We start from the raw sequence: 20,345 nt of genomic DNA on the forward strand, positions 1-20,345 counted from the left end.
CTCACAATAACATGAGAGTGAGTAAAAACCAGTTAAAGACTTTTGGACTCTGCCTGAATTATTCTGAGACCCGCTACTATACACACCCGAGCCCCTGGGGCCAGGCTCACTCACAGGAGGCCACACCATCCAACTGCAGACCCCATCAGCCCCAGACGTTCGTTAAATCTGCAGTGGCGGTCACCCATATCCCTGACCGCAAACCGTGAGTGGCGTCACGATAATAAAAACTAACTTACCTGTTGCCATACTGTATATACAGAAGAAGGTCCTGTGGCGTCCCTGAAGCTGGAGCGACATCCCTTGGGGCGACACTACATTAACCCAAAAGTCCTTTTTAGGGCTAATTAAAATCTATATTATTTTCTAATAATACTACTATTAGCCATAATGTAGGGAGAGCTCGTGGAGAAGGAATAGTGTATTAGAGGCATCTAGGAAGTGATTATTACCACACATTCCTTTCTACTGTTACATTAACCCAAAAGTCCATTTCAGGGATAATTAAAATCTATTCTATCATCCTCTAATAATACCATTCTTAGCTACAATTAGTGTAGGGAAAGCTGATGGAGAAGGGATAGTTTTGATTAGATGCATATAGGCAGGTTATATTGCTTTTCTGTGCTTCTTTAAGTATACTGCTGCTGCAACCTAACTGCGTTGGTCAGGGCATGGATGATGTTATTGGATACATAGTGATGTAAGGCGGGGACTGCATACCAGCAAATATAGTGGTGGCTGAGGACCAAGTACCGTGGGATGGCTGCCGCCATAAGGTTGCGAAAAGCCTCAGTGTCCAAATGCCTAAACGGCAACCTTACTAGGGCAAGGAGTCAGGATATGCAAGCACATAGCAACTTGTGTACTTTAATTCTCTATCTTAACCTGGTTCCCAAGCAAAGCTTCCTCTTTATTTGTGAGTAGCGAGTGTTTGTGTAGACACAGAAGTGGGATGGTTACACTGATTATGTCATTGCCACTCACTATCTTAGTTGATTCCTCAGTTTTGTAGGCCTCACAGATGTCAGACATCTATGCCCACTTGTCAGTTCTTATGTGCCGAAGGGCATGTTGTAGCTGGAAATCAACTACTGCCCTCAGCTGCTGACAAAGCCTTGCTAACATATGTAATGTGGAGTTTCAGTAAATGGTCATGTTGCACACCAGTTGTTGAGCTGGCACTTGTAAGCGCTGCTGCAACACTGCCAGAACTGCGGTAACTGTAGCTGACTTGCGGGAATAAGCACACACGGCGTACCTTCACAAGTAGCTCAGGCAAATCTGGGTAGGTTTTCAGAAAGTGCTGACTCACTAAGTTGAGCATGTGGGCAAGGCATGGTACATGTTTAAGCTTGCCAAGCGTCAAAGCTGATACCAGGTTATGACCATTATCACACACGACCATGACTGACTGTAGATAAAGCAGCAAAAGTAAGTCTGTCTGTTCTGTTACACCTTTAAACAACTCTGAGGCAGTATACTGTTTGTAACCTAAACAAATTAGTCTCAGCAGAGCCCATTGCCACTTCACCCAGGCACTGCAGTGCTTACAGCGTGTTACTGATATGAACAACGTGCTCAGAGATGACAATTTGGAGATGAAGGAGGGGTTGTAGCAACTGGTGTAGCAGTTACAGGAAACCTTCAGGGAACTAGGGACGCCAGTAATATGTGTGCCTTTCCAGGGTCTGACTCTGTCCCGGCCTCCACAAGGTTCACCCAGTGTGCTATCAGACAAATGTACTTAAGGCTACTTTACACACTGCGATATCGGTCCCGATATCGCTAGTGTAGGTACCCGCCCCCATCTGTTGCGCGACACGGGCAAATCGCTGCCCGTGCCGCACAACAGCTGTCACACATACTTACCTGTCCGGCGACGTCGCTGTGACGGGCGAACCGCCTCCTTTCTAAGGGGACGGTCCGTGCGGCGTCACAGCGACGTCACTGAAGCGTCACTGAACCGCCGCCCAATAGCAGCGGAGGGGCGGAGATGAGCGGGACGTAACATCCCGCCCACCTCCTTCCTTCCTCATAGCGGCCGGGAGGCAGGTAGGGAGAGCTTCCTCGCTCCTGCGGCGTCACACGCAGCGATGTGTGCTGCCGCAGGAACGAGGAACAACTTCGTTACTGCTGCAGTAACGATAATTGAGAATGGACCCCCGTGTCGCCGATTAGCGATTTTGCACAGTTTTGCAACGATGCAAAATCGCTTATCGGTGTCACACGCAACGGCATCGCTAATGCGGCCGGATGTGCGTCACAAAATCCGTGACCCCAACGACTCCGCATTAGCGATGTCGCAGCGTGTAAAGCCCGCTTTACCCTGGCCAGCAAATAATGTGTCAGTCGTTAAGTGGACCTTCCCAGTAACTGGGTGTGTGAGGGAAGGGGCAATGTTATGGGACATGTGCTGGTGTAAGGCAGTGACAGCACACCTGGAAAATTAGTGTTACTAAGGAAGGAGTACGGAGGGATGTTCTCTGTCATGGGGTTGCAGAAAGCCTCAGTGTCCACAAGCCTAAATGCCAACATTTCCAGGTCAAGCAGCCTGCAAATGTTCCTATTTAGTTTTGGGTCTGTGGATGGGTTAGTGGCTGGGTATTTATGTTTGTGTTGTCCTGGGCTAATAGCAGCTGAACACTGGACAAAGAATCAGACAATTTTTTGCTAATAATCCTTACAAATGTGCAACAGGGGAAGGGCAAGAAGCATCCAAGCCTGCATCCTGGATAGGGGATTGACAAACATGTTGCACAGGGGAAAGGGCAGTGGTGACACCAACAGACACTGATAGTGGACCCAGGCGTTTGGCCCACCTAGTCGGGAGCTTTGATGACATGTACCTGGCCATGCTGGTGGTGGTCAGGCTGATATGTATGAGTGAGGACTACCTAATGACTCTCCAAAATGTATGAGTGAGGACCACCTGATGGCCTCCAAATCTATGAGAGAGTGCAGCCTGAAGACCTTCCAAAATGTATTAGTGAGGGCCACATTATGACCTTCCAAAACGTATGAGTGAGGGCCACCTGATGGCCCTCTTCAAAATTTATGAGTGAGGGTCGCCTGATGGCCCTCTAAAACTTTGGTGCAAGGAGCTCATGATGACCTTGTTGATATGGTGTAGGAGGAGGACAAAAAACCCCAAAACAAAACAGAACCATATACTCTTATTTTGGGTGGGAACGGGTGCATAGGAATACACCATAAAAAAGGAACATTTCATTTAGGTTTATGTTCCACTGCTGTCATCCGGTGGGGTTGAGAAGTCTGTTAATTTTGAAAACAATCAGCCTATCAGCATTTTCAGTTGACAAGCAGATGCTCCAATCAGTTATTATACCCCCAGCAGTACTAAAAACCCGTTAAATTCGCTTAAGCAGGGAGAGAGCAGTGATTGCAGCCTGTTAGCCTAAGATTTGGCTCAACTCTGAGGACAATACAAATTATGAGTGAGGGCCGCCGGATGGCCTTCTACACTGTGTGCAGAATTATTAGGCAAATGACTATTTTGCTCACATGATACTTTTTATACATGTTGTCCTACTCCAAGCTGTATAGGCTAGAGAGCCAACTACCAATAAGTAAATCAGGTGATGTGCATCTCTGTAATGAGGAGGGCTGCGGTGTAATGACATCAACACCCTATATAAGGTGTGCTTAATTATTAGGCAACGTCCTTTCCTTTGGCAAAGTGGGTCAGAAGAGAGATTTGACAGGTCCAATATTGTGAGATGTCTTGCAGAGGGTTGCAGCAGTCTTGAAATTGCCAAACTTTTGAAGCGGGATCACCGAACAATCAAGCGTTTCATGGCAAATAGTCAACAGGGTCGCAAGAAGAGTGTTTAGCAAAAAAGGCACAAAATAACTGCCCATGAATTGAGGAAAATCAAGCATGAAGCTGCCAAGATGCCATTTGCCACCAGTACGGCCATATTTCAGAGCTGCAACGTTACTGGAGTGTCAAAAAGCACAAGGTGTGCCATACTCAGGGACATGGCCAAGGTAAGGAAGGCTGAAAAACCACCACCTTTGAACAAGAAACATAAGATAAAACGTCAAGACTGGGCCAAGAAATATCTTAAGACTGGTTTTTCAGAGATTTTATGGACTGATGAAATGAGAGTGACTCTTGATGGGCCAGAGGCTGGATCAGTAAAGGGCAGGGTTGATTGAGAACATAGTTGTTGATCAATAATAAAAAAAAATCCTCTAAAATACAACTTGCCTAATAATTCTGCACACGGCGTAAAATTTATGAGTGAGGGCTGCATGATGATCCTGTTGAAATGATGGAGGAGGAAAAGAAGTAGGAGGACATAAAAAAAGAAAAAACTATGAATTGTTTACCATTTTGGGGGTTTGAAGGAGTGCCTGAAAATACACCAGGAAAAAAGGAAAAGGAACATTTGATTTGACTTTCTGTTCCGCTGCTATCATCTTGTAGTCCGGCTATTAAGACTTTGCTCACACGTTGGATTTTTGCTGTATTTTTTCAGAATGTTTAATGACTATTATGCTAATTAAAAGCTATTTTTTACAGTACCAGCAAAATCTATGGAAATGGAAAACTGCTGCATTTTTTTAAAGAATCTAATCGTGAACATAGCCTAAAGGGTAGAGGAGGCGTTTTGTTTTTCTGTTTTTTAATTTGACATATATATACAAGTCATTATACAGGAAAGAATGTTTACTAATGTGTACATTTTTTTCTTGTAAAATCCATTTTGTCTTCAGTTTTGTATGTTTAATTGTCACTCTGTAAGAGTTGCGTAATACTCTGACAACATTGTTTCCAGCAGTGACCTGGGAGTCAGAGATGCATCCAGACATCTTCCCCATGCTGTTTCCATTCCATTTGAGCACTGTTTACATCCATTTAGTATTTTCCTGCCCCCTCAGACTTCCTGGAAGGGTCTTCCAGAAAGTTGCTTTAGTTTCCAATTGATTTCCATAATACTTGTTACTTTAGTTGAGCACCCTAGCAGTCCGACTTGCTCGATTCGAGTAACGAGCATTCGAGCATTTTAGTGCTCGCTCATCAATAATCAGAAGTTTTTTCATGTGAGTCTGTCAAATAATATTTAAACGCTCAGTGGACTCCTAAACTCAAAAGCGGAGTCGGTTGTGCGTCACGGGCAAATCGCTGCCCGTCGCGCACAACCTTGCTTACCCCCGTCACACGGACTTACCTGTCCTGCGACGTCGCTCTGGCCAGCGAACCGCCTCCTTTCTAAGGGGTCGGGTCGTGCGGTGTCACAGCGACGTCACATGGCAGCCGTCCAATAGCAGAGGAGGGGCGGAGATGAGCGGGACGTAACCTCCCGCCCACCTCCTTCCTTCCGCATAGCCGGTAGAGGTAGGTAAGGAGATGTTCTTCGCTCCTGCAGTGTTACACACAGCGATGTATGCTGCTGCAGGAACGAGGAACAACATCGCTAATAAGCAGAAAACGATTTTTTGTTTTAGGACGACCTCTCCATGGCAAACGATTTTTGCCATTTTTGTGGTCGTTTTAGGTCGCACATGAGTGTCACATGCTGCGATATCGTTAATGACGCCAGATGTGCGTCACAAACAACGTGACCCCGACGATAATTCATTAACGATATCGTAGCGTATAAAGCCTCTAAAGAGTGCAAAAATGTAATGCATTAATTAAAAGGTATGATCTATATTTTCCTACAAAGCTATGTTGTAAGGAACTCAGCTCCTCCTGGTCTATAAGATGTTGCCCAGAAATCAGATGGCATGTTTTACATGACAGGTTCCCCTTAGGGTAGGAGCAAATGACCATATTGTCAGTCTGCATGAGATCTAACAAAACATTGGATTGCACTGGGACCAATGTTATTCTATGGTGCCATGCATTAGTCTGAATTTTTGCTCAAACCGAAAAAATCGCTGCCTGCCTGTGTTTTCTCAGATCACACTCGGCCATGCAAACTAATGGGCCTGTAGAAAAATTAGACCGTTTTGCATTATATCTGTCCGATTTCCACGAACTGAGAGAATGGAGAAGGTGGAGGGGTTTTTTTTCGATCTTGTCCACATCTGAGAAAATTGGATCAAACTCTGACCACACTCCGATGAAACTCTGATCACAGTCTAATCAGAGTGTGATTAACATAATTAATCCAGCTTTTTCAAATGGGAAAAAAAACCTGTTGTCTGCGCTATTGAAAAATAGAAAAAAAACTAATACGAGTAGAGATCTTTGTTGTCTTCATTTAACCTTAAAGCACCACTCCACTTTTTTGTGTGGTAGTGATGGAATGGTGCTTCCAATCTAAGCTCCTTGAGCCTAGTCTTATATTTACCAGCTGCTATATTCATCAACTATCGCTGTCAAATCCAGTCTATCCCTACAGTGTTTTATGGCGGCCACTGTTCAGTGCAAGTCTATGTGCCTTGCGCTGTCCAGTTCCACACATGCAGATTGCTACTAGGGTGTCAGACTCTATTCACATTGCAGAGTCCGACATGCAGCCTGGTCTCTCTTAAATGCTCAGCTTTGCTGGGCGTCGGCTAAGTTGTTTCTCGGCTCCCTGCCATGCAGGAGTTAATCCTTTTTGGAGCAGTTTGCTACTCTTCTGTGAACTAGGCTGCTAATTACCATCTTCAGCTGGTGTCTGCCTATGTAAGGCCCCTTTCACACGTCAGTGATTCTGGTACGTTTGTGCTTTATTTAAAACGTACCAGAATCACTGACATACGCAGACCCATTATAATCAATGGGTCTGCTCACACATCAGTGATTTTTCACGGAACTTGTCTCCGTGCAGCGTGCACGCGTGGCCGTATTTCTGCACGGGGACAAGTCAGTTTTTATCTGGCATCACTGATGACCCACGGACCACACTATGGTGTGATCCATGTGTGATCAGTGAAACACGTACCAGAAAATCACGGACATATTAAATATTAAATATTTTCAATTTACCTTGCCTGCGATTTGCTCTGGAGCCTCCGCTCTCGGCAGTTTCTGCCTGGCTCATTAATATTCGTGAGAGCAAGAAAACCTGACCAGGAAGTAGGTGCTGAGAGCGGTGGGCAGACGCTGGAGACCCGAGGAGTTCAGCACCATGGACAGCAGCTGTGAAGGCAGGTGAGTAATGTCCATGTACAATCACGGATCACGGATCACGGATTGCACATGGACAACCCACGTGTGCCGTGAATCACGGAACACGGAGGGACATGTGCGTGTTTTACACGTCAGTGAAGAACATCAGTGAAGAACGTCAGTGTTTTTCACTGACGTGTGAAACGGGCCTAAAGCTGGGAGTGTAGGAAGAGACTGCCAAAGAAAGCATCAGATATCCCGGTGTCAGTGGAACTCTTTTTATGGTGAACAGAGTTGCATTCTTGCACGGTGTGAATGGTCCCCTGTTGTAAGTTTTTCCCAGCCCTTTTCTTTATTCCCCAAGTACTCATATTGTATCCCCCTTGTGTGTGAGTGCACTGTGTATGAGGTTTTGTGATCCCTTGTCCCTGTCTTTTATGTGGGGTTGTGTTACTGGGTTTTCGTCCCACTCCCAGGGTTGGGGGAGTAAGATCAGTGCTGGACAGGAGACAGGGCCAGGTCGGGGACCCGGGCCTCCCTACCATCAAAGTTACCCCCAGGATGAAGGTGAGCATTGAGACCCCAGTTCTAGGGACAGCTCAGGAACCCCTGCTCCCCTGCTCTGTCAGTACCTCCCCTGTGACAAAATGAGAGCCTCGTTTTGGCCTTTTTATGGTTCTCATAGACTTACATTGATTGCTTGTGACCGTTACCTCTAATGTCCGCCCAGTAAGAAGTTGCGATTACAAGATGGCGCCTCGGGACTGAAGGACTTTAGTAGAAGATGATCACACTGGTGGGTGAGTTTATTACTAGGCTCAGTGAACTTACATTGGAAGCACCATTCCAGTGCTAAAAAACAAAACGCTGGAGTGGCGCATTAAAGAATGAATTCTATCAGCAGTCAAAAAGTAATTTTCTGTTTCTGTGACTGTAGACATGAAATGGCTAGAAATTTCCCATACAAATGTGATATGATAAGGATAAAATAAAAAGTACCCTTCTGAGACTTAAGCCTGCTTTACACGTATCAATATGTCGTATTTGCGATCGCACCCGCCCCCATCGTTTGTGCGGCACGGGCAATTTCTTGCCTGTGTCGCACAAAGTCGTAACCCCCCCACACTTATTTACCTTCCCAACGACCTCGCTGTGGGCGGCGAACATCCACTTCCTGAAGGGGGACGGACGTACGGCATCACAGCGACATCACACAGCGGCCAGCCAATAGAAGCGGAGGGGCGGAGATGAGCGGGACGTAAACATCCCGCCCACCTCCTTCCTTCCTTCCGCATTGCCGGCGGAACGCAGGTACGGTGTTGTTCATCGTTCCCGGGATGTCCCATAGAGTGATGTGTGCTGCCTCGGGAACAATGAACAACCGGACGTTCGATTTTTAGAAAATGAGCGACGTGTCAACGAGTAACGATAAGGTGAGCATTTTTGCTCGTTCACACTCGCTCGTAGCTATCACACGCTACGATATGTCAAACGATGCCGGATGTGCGTCACTTACGACGTGACCCCGACGACATATCATTTGATATATCGTAGCGTGTAAAGCTCACTTTAATTTACTTTTTTTTTTTACAGAAAAAGTTAAATACCCTCAATGTGGAAGTGTTTGAAATGTGTTTGTTGTATATTTAAAAACCATCATCTTAAATTTCAAATTTGTTTTCTCCATGGGGATCATTAGAGAGCGCAGACACAGATAAAAAAGCCACATACAATATTCTTTGAAGAATCTGAAGAGCAAACAACATTCAAAGGTAAAATGCATTCGCTTTAGTCGGACAGACATCTACTTATTTATATATGTGATGAGAACTCGCGCGGAGTGTTTATTTCCAACAATCGCAGTCTAGAGACTTGATTAATTGTGAGATGTGGAATTTAAATAATTAGAAAAATGACTTGTCTGGATTCATTTTACTGGCTTAGATTAAGGGTGTGCTACATCTCATTTTACCCGCTTAAAGTGTTTACTAAATTATGTTGTCTGCATTTAATCATTGCTCAGTTTACGCAGAAAGGGCATTAAATTGTACAGATCAGAATTCAATATATCACTTGCAGTGTTTTATGTACAGCGCTGTCCTATATTTAGTTTGTCTGAACCTAAATTAAATCATATTGGAGGGAGTAGTTTTTTGTCATTGATTTCGGAAAGCTGTGAAAATACGATAATATTCTCACTCTCTCTATGTCACCCATAAAAAGTTTGTAAAATATAAGAAAATGTATAAGAAAAGTAGTTATACCTTCCATACAAAAGTAATTAGCAGCTATGTAAAACTGAGTGTAAATAAGATGGATACAATTAAAATTGGTATTTCATAATATATTAATGTATACATTATAAAATACAAGAAGGAAACATATACGATATATATATATATATATATATATATATATATATATATATATACATATACATATATATATATATATATATATATATATATATATATATATATATATATATATATATAGTGGAACCTTGGATTACGAGCATAAATATCAAAGCGGATTTTCCCATAGGAAATAATTGAAACACAGACAATTCGTTCCACAACCCAAAAATATTACGTATATTTAACTTATTACAGTAATACAAAATAATGTACTGTATTCATATAAAATAATTACAGTCACTAATACAATATACTGTACAGTACGATAAAAAACATGTAAAACAACAAATTAAACTGCACTTTAGCTTACAATAGAATTGTTAGTGTGCGAGAGGTACAGTACAAGCAATGTGCTGTACTGGTTAGCCGAAAGAAAGTATCCACAAATGCAAATTGATAGACATGCTATATAGTATATATTTTACTGTGCAATGGTATACTGTATGCAGTAAACAGTACATATGTACAGAAAGTTACCTCCACAGCAGGTCAGAGCGCTGTGAAAGGACAGAACCGGAAGTGTGCACGGTGGGAATTTGCTCTTATTGCAAAACATTGCTCTTAAACCAAGTCACTCATTTTTAAAAGGCTTTGCTTGTCTTGCAAACCACTCTCAAACCAAGTTACTCTTAAACCAAGGTTCCACTGTATATATATATATATATATATATATATATATATATACTAGAACTTGCCCATACCATAAGTTATCCACAAAATGAAGATTCGACTGTAAGAGTTAAAGTTAAATAGCCAAAATAGCCAAAGCAAACACCACAACAAGCGTAGTTATTGCATATAGCCAACTTGAATCACAAAAAAGCAAAAAGTCCATAAAAAATGCCTAGGGTTCACTGGTGCGCACCACAGTGCCCAGCCAAAGAAATAAATGGAACTTCAAAAGGATGAGCAATACAATCACAAGTCAAACCAGTGAAAAAGAGGAAAAAACAAAAAACCTTCCTTGAAAATATCCCAGGATGAGGTGGATATTCTCATCCTGGGACATCTGCAACCTACTCATGGCCTCCTGATGAACCTGAAGCACAGGAGAAACGTGTTGAGGTCGTCCTTTCTGAACAAATGCATCAAGAAGGAAAGTTTTTTGTTTTTTCCCTTTTTTCAATCTTGTAATTTTTCCCCCCTAAACCTGTGTTAGTGTAGTGTAATGTCTGATAATACACCCACCGATCACTGTTTTCTCATATGCCTGACTTTGCAATGACTTCACATCCACAGCTCGTCCCTGCAGACTTCCCTCTTCTCTGGTCTTCTGCAGCACATCTCAACATGGTACCCTTAAAAATCACATTGTCACTATAGTGTTTCTGAATAAAAATAACCACCAATGTGGTGCTTTAAATAGTCACTATGTGCCCCTGAAAAAATAGCCCCTCTCAGTCCCAGTCTACAGTAATAGACCACCTAAACCCCAATCTATAGTAATAGACCTCCTAGCTCCCATCTACAGTAATAGCCTTCTCCAATTCATCTACAGTAATAGTCCCCCTAACCCTATCTACATTAACAGGCCCCCTAACCCCCCTCCATTAATAATAGACCCCAGTCTACAGTACCAGCGTAATACAGTAATGTTAATGTTGAACGTCCAACGGTTTACACATTAATGGCTGTGTGTTGAGTTATTTAGAGGGCGCTCCAAATCTGCACTGTTATACCAACTATACACTGACTACTGTACATTGTATCAAAGGGCCATATCTTCAGTGTTGTCCATAGAAGGATAAAATATTGATAACAATTGTGAGGGGTGTACTCACTTTTGTAATATACTTTATCCGTACATTTTTTATGAGGTCCTAGTTATAAGCCCGGTGTTTGGACCTCAGAGCTGTATATCACACCTAAGAAATCTTTACATGTATTTTTTAACATCCATTTCTAAGGGTGCGTAAGGGAAGCCATAACAATAAGACTCCTGCTTAGTAACAAGTAACAGCTTCATTGCCTCTATAATGAGTGAATTTCCAACTGTGAAAGGGTTAATACTTGGGCCCTGCATCAGTAATAGGCCTCTGTAGTAACCATGACAACTGTTTTGAGGTCATAAATATGTCATAAAGAAGACTCCATAAAAGAAGGCTGCGCTGCCATGATCAGTGCCATTACTGATGCGCCTGAGGACGTTGAGCTTGACCACCCCACGTAATGTGCCGAATTTGGTGTAATTTGGAGGTTCCAGCAGGTAAAGGGGTTGTCTGATTTAGACGCCCCCAGGCAGTGTTTCTCAACTCCAGTACTCAAGACCCACCAACAGATCATGTTTTCAGGTTTTCCTCCATCAGGTTTTCAGGATTTCCTTAATGTTGCACAGGTGATGGAATTATTCCCTGTCTAACATTGAGGAAAACCTGAAAACATGATCTGTTGGTGGGTCTTGAGGACTGGAGTTGAGAAATACTGCCCCCAGGGAATATGAAGGTAATAGAGGGGGGTCTCCAGCACAGGATCCCCTTCTGTTACCCTCTACAAAGAGTAGCTCTCCTTTGGGAGTTCATGGACAGATCTATGACTTTAGTGGGTGCCATAGGGGAAGATATAATGGAGAGGGGTTTTTATCCAATTAGGGGTTATCCATAATGAGCGATTCCTGTAACCAAGTGTCCATCTTCTTGAGAGGCGGGCCTGGATCTGTAAGGGAGAAATGGATCATCCATCCTGAGAATCAGATCAAATTATTTGTGGCAATCTGTGGTGACAGATATCGCAGCCAGATTTCTCCACATCCAGTTTATCACATTTATAGTCTAGATTTATTATGTCGTTCTCTGTAAAACTGGTAAAATGTACAAATTATAAAACTGCTGTTACATCTGTTATATATCGGCACTAACTCTCTAAGCCCAAGGGAAGGGCAATCCTCTGGCCATGGTTCTCTAGAGGTTTCCTCCACAGGGGTTTTTTCCTCTCCTGAGTGCTGGGGGGTGACTCTCCGTGAGTCGGGGGTGTGCCATTTTTGGTGTCATATAAATATAAATAAACTTGAGAACGTTTGACACCTAATTGCAATGCTTCGTGTATTTATTTTGCATGCGTCTGTCTGATTCATTTTCTTTGGGAGTCGGGGTCCATCACATATTATATAGTCATATGACTGGACATCTGCCGGTCACACAGGACCCTCACCTACTCAGTGAGCGCATGTTGCCCCAGGGGCTGTCCCTGTTTTTGTGATGAAGATGGAGAAGAGGCGACAAGAATTACAGCACAATGCTCACAAGTGTTCACTCATCATTGGAATAAAGAATTGTATTACTGCAGTGTTATAAGCAGATTGCTCGGTTATTCCTGTAAGGCGGGCTTTACACGTTGCGACATCGCTAGCAATTGCTAGTGATGCCCAGCGCGATAGCACCCGCCCCCGTCGCACATGCGATATGTGGTGATTGCTGCCATAGTGAACATTATCGCTACGGCAGCTTCACACGCACATACCTGCTCGGCGACGTCGCTGTGACCGCCGAACAATCCCTCCTTCAAGGGGGAGGTGCGTTTGGCACCACAGCGACGTCATCGCGATGTCACTAATTGGCCAGCCAATAGAAGCGGAGGAGCGGAAATGAGCGGGACATAACATCCCGCCCACCTTCTCCCTTCCGCATTGCCATCGAGACGCAGGTAAGGAGATGTTTGTCGCTCCTGCGGGTTTACACACAGCGATGTGTGGAGCTGCAGGAACGACAAACAACATCGTACCTGTGGTCGAACCGACATTATGGAAATGAACGACGGTACACAGATCAGCGATATTGTACGCTTCTGCGCTCGTTCATCGTCGCACCTAGGATTTACACATTGCGATGTCGCTACCGGCGCCGAATGTGCGTCACTAACGACGTGACTCCGACGATATATCGATAGCGATGTCGCAACGTGTAAAGCCCCCCTAACTCCCATTGGCTTCAAAGGAGAGAGCCGCATGCTGGACAGTCTGTGTGAACAGCGACTACACAGAATCTTCTATATCCTGATAGGCAGGAGCGCTGTTAGGGTCAGGAAAGATCAGGGACGCAAGCCCTAAGATGTGTTCTGCAGCCTATCCCTTCCAACATCCTAATAAAAATGTAACACCCCAGATAACACAGTAATAACTCTCTCAACACAGATATTGTAGATGAAACCTGCAGTCCCATGTAACACTGCCATTTATACAGTGATCATAAGGCTATGTTCAAAAGTAATATTCTTGTGGCTTGTTTCTTCAGTGTTTCTATGGAAATTAAAAGCTGCTTTTTCCACTATTAGCAAGAGCTGTGAGGTTCTAGAGACCTCATGCATATGCTTTATTTTTCTCTTTTACTGAATGTTGCAGCATTTTTTATATCTGCAGCATATAAATTCTTTGAGCATTTTTGCAGCACATTTTGACCCATAAAAAGCAAAGAGAATGTGCAAAAATGCTGCAAAAAATACAACTGTAAGTTTTTGGTGACTAAAAAGAACTTTATTAAACACTAGCTGTAGTACCTGGCATTACCCGGGATAGTAACTATCTCTCTGTCTCTCTCCCAGTCACTGTCTGTCTGTCTCTCTGTCTCTTTTCTTGTCTGTCTGTTTCTATCTCTCTGTTTGTCTTGTATCAGTCTGTCTCTATCTCTGTGTCTCAATGTCTGTCTGTCTCTCTATCTCTGTGTCTGTCTCTCTGTACCTCTGTGTCTGTCTCTATTTATGTCTGTCTCTCTCTTTCCCCATCTGTCTCTTTCCCCGTCTGTCTCTTTCCCCCGTCTGTCTCTTTCCCCCGTCTGTCTTTTGCCCTGTCTGTCTCTTGCCCCATCTGTCTCTTTCCAGGTCTGTCTCTTTCCAGGTCTGTCTCTTTCGCCGTCTGTCTCTTTCCCCATCTGTCTCTTTTCCCATCTGTCTCTTTCCCCATCTGTCTCTTGCCCGTCTGTGTCTTTCCAGGTCTGTCTCTTTCCCCATCTGTCTCTTTCCAGGTCTGTCTCTTTCCACATCTGTCTCTTTCCAGGTCTGTCTCTTTCTCCATCTGTCTCTTTCCTGCTCTGTCTATTTCCTGGTCTGTCTCTTTCAAGGTTTGTCTCTTTCAAGGTCTGTCTACCATCTTTAAAGAGGTGGAGGCGGCCATAATAGGCCTCCAGAAACTTATTGTCACGTGTTCAGGGCTAATTCTCACCTTACCATCTAGTCCATGCAATTTATTTTTTTTTCCTTTTGGCACTGGTGAGGATAATTTCTTTTGCAGCAGCAGACTGCCTCAGCTGGCAGCAGTTAAGCAATTGCCGGCCGGGATAAAAGCACCTTGCTTCCTGGATTTGTTGCTGGTTATTCATTCAGTTGGAGCTAGCCAGGGAGCAGAGTGGACGTGTCTTAGTGCCGCTGCTATTCTGTGATCATTGTAAGTGGTTTCTTCTACCTTCTTGTTTTTGTCATATCCTTACCCCTACTCCATGGTCATTCCCTGGAGCAGGTTATTGGTATGTATAGGTTTTTTATTTACCCCCACTAGTAAAAAACCTGTTTAAAGTGCATGGTCTAGATGGTAAGGTAAGAACTAGCCCTGAACCTGTCCCTATACATGTGACACGCGTGAGTCAAGCAACAATTCACAGATCAGCAGGAATTAACTTTTGCTAGAGTGATCACCACTTACAACTGGTTGGCACCCGGCTCTATATGAGCAACTCAAAGAGCACCGGTGGTGTGTCAGACTCTGCAGTGTGAACAGAGTAAGAAGACGCCATGACACCAGGTAAGTTTAGAGCCGGACACTGTGTGACATATATAGGGTAAAACACTCATTAACTGAAACAGAAACAGCTGTGTGGGAGACTTAAAACTGTGTGGAAAAATAGTCAAACTTTGCTACAAAGGTGAGGTTATGGAAGAGATTTTCTTATCACAGGTCATACACCATGACAAGACTAAAGATAGCCACAATATACAAGGAAGTTGAACTGCATCAGCAAGGTTTTTCCCAAGCAAAAATTTCAGAGCAGACTGAGATTTCTGAGAAAAGAAACTTAGTGCATTCATCAAAGCTTTTATGCCAAAAAACGTGTGTAAATAGCCTCAACATTTTTCTGCAATGTAAGAGTGTGCAAAAACTTAACAACTTTTCAAAACAGTTTTGCACAGTTTTGGTAAAGTGGGCAGAACTGGGGTGGTAAGACGGTGTGACTGAATTACTTTTGTGGCAAAGCACAAATGGAGGCATATGCCACCTTGCACCTGGCCTGATTATTAAGAGGTGTCATAATGTGGGAACTCTGGCACCCTCTACTGGTAGATGTGACCATAAGTTGGGAAAGGAAGTGGTCACCAACCGGAAGCACCTGAGGGCAAGAGCCAGGAGCTGATGCAAAGTAAAACTGACATTAACCCTTTCAGCACCAAATCAAACGCAAGCAAGGTTTGCATTAAACTCAGTGACCCCACCTGAAGTCAGGTTACCTGCGGTCACAGGTAAGGTCATGGCCATTTCTTAACTATCCTATCAAGGCTGCGGTTATCCCGGTTGATTGTGCACCTTTTTCTACCACATTTTTTCCTTCCACTCAACTTTCAATGTCACGTGACTTCCGATAGGGGCGGGGTCAGTTATCCTAATGGTGGCGCGCATATACTGTAGATGTAAGGGGTTAATAGTTAATTGTCATGGGTGGAATGAAATTCCACTCGCAACTAGCAGGCATACATGTCAGCTGTTGAAATCAGCTTATATCTGCGCAGATTGCCACGGACTGCCAACAGCAGCCCACGGCGATCATAGTGACACGATCCATGACATACCCAGTACGTCATGGGTTGCTAGGGGGTTAAAATTAGGAACCTATTCCCTCCCCAACATGTTTCACCAAACTGGCGTCATCAGGGAGATTGAGGTACTAAATTATTGCCTATTTAGTATCAACATTAACAGAAATAAACACTTGAAATAGATCCCTCTGTGTGAAATGACTCTATATAATATATAGGAATAGATCACTCTGTGTGTAATGACTCGATATAATGTATGCATTTCCCTTTTTGTATTGAATTAACTATTTGATGATATTCTAATTTATTGAGATGCACTAGTATACACTGTATATAAGATTTCTTGTGTCCCTCAGTTGCTGATTCCATGATCTTTATGTCTAATTTCCCTCCCACAGATACAAGAATGAAATTCTAATAACATTAATTTAATTGTCAACAGAGAGCTGAGCTCTTTATTAGACACGGTAGGCCTCTGCCTATTGATAACAATAGTTGGTAGACCGTTTTCCTGCCACAGCATGTGTGTTATACATATTTTCTCTCATTAATAATACATGAACTGATTGTACATTTATACAATATGAATTGAGGAGGGATGGGGCGATGTATATGTGCAACTGCAGCACATATCCTCCTCCCTATGTACTTTGTTGGGTAAATGTAGTTCTCACAGCATAGGAGATGTGAAGCCACTGCAGATGCCTCATGGCTGATCACACTCATGGCCTAAAACTGCTAATAATTATGTTAATTTCATTAATTTATTCAAAAAGAGCCTAATCAGCTTAGAAATTAGTAATATATCTAAGGTGAAAATTGCGTTTTCAATTATCTGTTGTCCACAAGTGCACAATGCTCTGCACATGTATACATTGCAGAAATGCTCCCATGCAATGAAAATATTAAACCTACAAAATGTATAAATAGAAAAGAATAAATATGTATGTGTAGATATATATATATATATATATATATATATATGACTGTTATATATATTAATATATATATTATGGTTGCAAACACATTGGTACCAAAATATAACATCCCTGCTGTGATAAAGCCCCCCCCGTGGCCCATGTTGGTTGTATAACCAATAGCAATCTCTCCATCTATACGGGGAAAATTGTGGAAGCCACGTGATTATACTGAGCCACTACTACTCCATTGTCTCCATTTCTCTGTAACACTGAACTCATCTAGAGCTTGTGCACTAACAGGCAAGGGAAACTCCTTTATCTGTGCCAGTGTTTCTACTTGCGTGCCCAAGTGCATTTCTCAAAACAACCATCAATATCCTCATTGCTAGCATGAGAAGGTGAATAAATGCGAAGATTTCTGGATGTGGCGTTCACAATCAATACTGAATAAATCCAGATGTTTTGAAAATGTTGTGCCATTTTTTCATCATTTGCATATCATTAACGTATATAACGACTCCACCACTTTTACCTCTAGGAGTTGCCATTTCAATGTTGAGAAGTGTGTGTGTGTGTGTATATAGTAACTGTCTGTCTCTCTCCCAGTCTCTGTCTCTGTGTCGCTGTCTGTCTGTCTCTTTCTTTGTCTGTCTGTTTCTATCTCTCTGTCTTTGTATCAGTCTATCTGTCTCTCTATCTCTGTGTCTCTGTGTCTGTCTGTCTCTCTATCTCTGTGTCTGTCTGTCTCTCTACTCTGTGTCTCTGTGTCTGTCTGTCTGTCTTTGTGTCTCTGTGTCTGTCAGTCTCTCTATCTCTGTGTCTCTATTTCTGTGTCTGTCTCTTTCCCCGTCTGTCTTTTTCCCCGTCTGTCTCTATTTCTGTTTCTTTCCCCATTTGTCTCTTTCTAGGTCTGTCTCTTTCCCTGTCTGTCTCCCCATCTCTTTTCCTGTCTCTTTCCCTGTCTGTCTTTGTCCATCTCTTTGTGTCTTTTCCTGTGTGTCTCTTTCCCTGTCTGCCTATCTCTTTCCTTGTCTGTCTCTATTTTTCTGTCTCTTTCCCTGTCTGTCTCTATCAAGGTTTGTCTCTTTCCCCATCTATCTTTGTCTGTTTCTCTGGCTGTCTCCTCTTTCCTTGTCTGCCTGTCTCTGTCCCTGTCTGCCTGTCTGTCTGTTTCTTTCATCATCTGTCTGTCTGTCTCTATCTCTCTGTCTTTCTCTGTCTGTCTCTCTGTCTGTGTCTCTGTCTCTCTCTGTCTCTTTTTCTCTCTAGCCGTCTCCCCACTGACATCATATTACCTCACACATAAGCTTCTTATACTAACAATGTCTTTTGTTCCTATAGCAACCAATCACAGCTGCTATTAAAACCAGTAGTTCCATTTACTTTAATGGAGGCATGTTTTTTGGATAGTAGCTGTAAAGCACGGGGTTAAATTTTCCTGACAAAAAATAGTGTACGACGTTCCCAGGGTCACATGAAGCGTCTGTGCAAAAATTTCGTGATTGTAAATGCGACTGAGCGGATTCCTTTAGCGGACATACACACACACACACACACATACACACACATACATACATACACTCAGCTTTATATATTATATATATATATATATCTATATATATAGATAGATATATAGATATAGATATAGATATAGATATAGATATATATATATATATATATATATATATATATATATATATATGTGAGCAAGGATGGTTGACCTTAGGGAGATCAACATCCACCACTGCGGAGACACCATCACGTGTTTCTCAACGCAGTAATTCTAGAGCAATGCCCCCTGGGAAATATTCAAAGCAAGAAGGCCTGCGGAGACACCATCACATGTTTCTCAATGCTGGCAGGAAACTAGCCAGGTCTTTCACCGGGAAGGAACAACCACGGGAAGGGCAGTCTCCAGTCAAGGAGACCACCTATGCCAAACATGGTATCCATCCACAGACAGCCGTTTCGGGGTATTTGCCCCTCATCAGTGTGGAGTAGGAATCTGGCTAGTGGGACATTGCCTAGTAAAAGACTATGTGAGCAAGGATGGTTGACCTTCCCGGTGAAAGACCTGGCTAGTTTCCTGCCAGCGTTGAGAAACATGTGATGGTGTCTCCGCAGGCCTTCTTGCTTTGAATATTTCCCAGGGGGCATTGCTCTAGAATCACTGCGTTGAGAAACACGTGATGGTGTCTCCGCAGTGGTGGATGTTGATCTCCCTAAGGTCAACCATCCTTGCTCACATAGTCTTTTACTAGGCAATGTCCCACTAGCCAGATTCCTACTCCACACTGATGAGGGGCAAATACCCCGAAACGGCTGTCTGTGGATGGATACCATGTTTGGCATAGGTGGTCTCCTTGACTGGAGACTGCCCTTCCCGTGGTTGTTCCTTCCCGGTGAAAGACCTGGCTAGTTTCCTGCCAGCGTTGAGAAACATGTGATGGTGTCTCCTCAGGCCTTCTTGCTTTGTATATATATATATATATATATATATATATATATATATATATATTTATTTATAAATACAGTAGAGACCAAACGTTTGGACACACCTTCTCATTCAAAGAGTTTTCTTTATTTTCATGACTCTGAAAATTGTAGATTCACATTGAAGGCTTCAAAGCTATGAATTAACACATGTGGAATGAAATATTTAAAAAAAAAGTGTGAAACAACTGAAAATATGTCTCATATTCTAGGTTCTTCAAAGTAGCCACATTTTGCTTTGATTACTGCTTTGCACACTCTTGGAATTCTCTTGATGAGCTTCAAGATGTAGTCACCGGAAATGGTTTTCCAACAGTCTTGAAGCAATTCCCAGATATGCTTAGCACTTATTGGCCCTTTTGCCTTCACTCTGCGATCCAGCTCACCCCAAACCATCTCGATTGGGTTCAGGTCTGGTGATTGTGGAGGTCAGGTCATCTGGCGTAGCACCCCATCACTCTCCTTCTTATTCAAATAGCTCTTACACTGCCTGGAGGTGTGTTAGGGGTCATTTTCCTGTTGAAAAATAAATCATGGACCAACTAAACGCAAACTGGATGGAATATCATGCCGCTGCAAGATGCTGTGGTAGCCATGCTGGTTCAGTATGCCTTCAATTTTTAATAAATCCCCAACATTGTCACCAGCAAAGCACCCCCACACCATCACACCTCCTCCTCCATGCTCCACAGTGGGAACCAGGCATGTAGA

Source organism: Anomaloglossus baeobatrachus, chromosome 3 (genome assembly GCF_048569485.1).
Source record: "Anomaloglossus baeobatrachus isolate aAnoBae1 chromosome 3, aAnoBae1.hap1, whole genome shotgun sequence".
In the NCBI taxonomy this organism is placed as follows: domain Eukaryota; kingdom Metazoa; phylum Chordata; class Amphibia; order Anura; family Aromobatidae; genus Anomaloglossus; species Anomaloglossus baeobatrachus.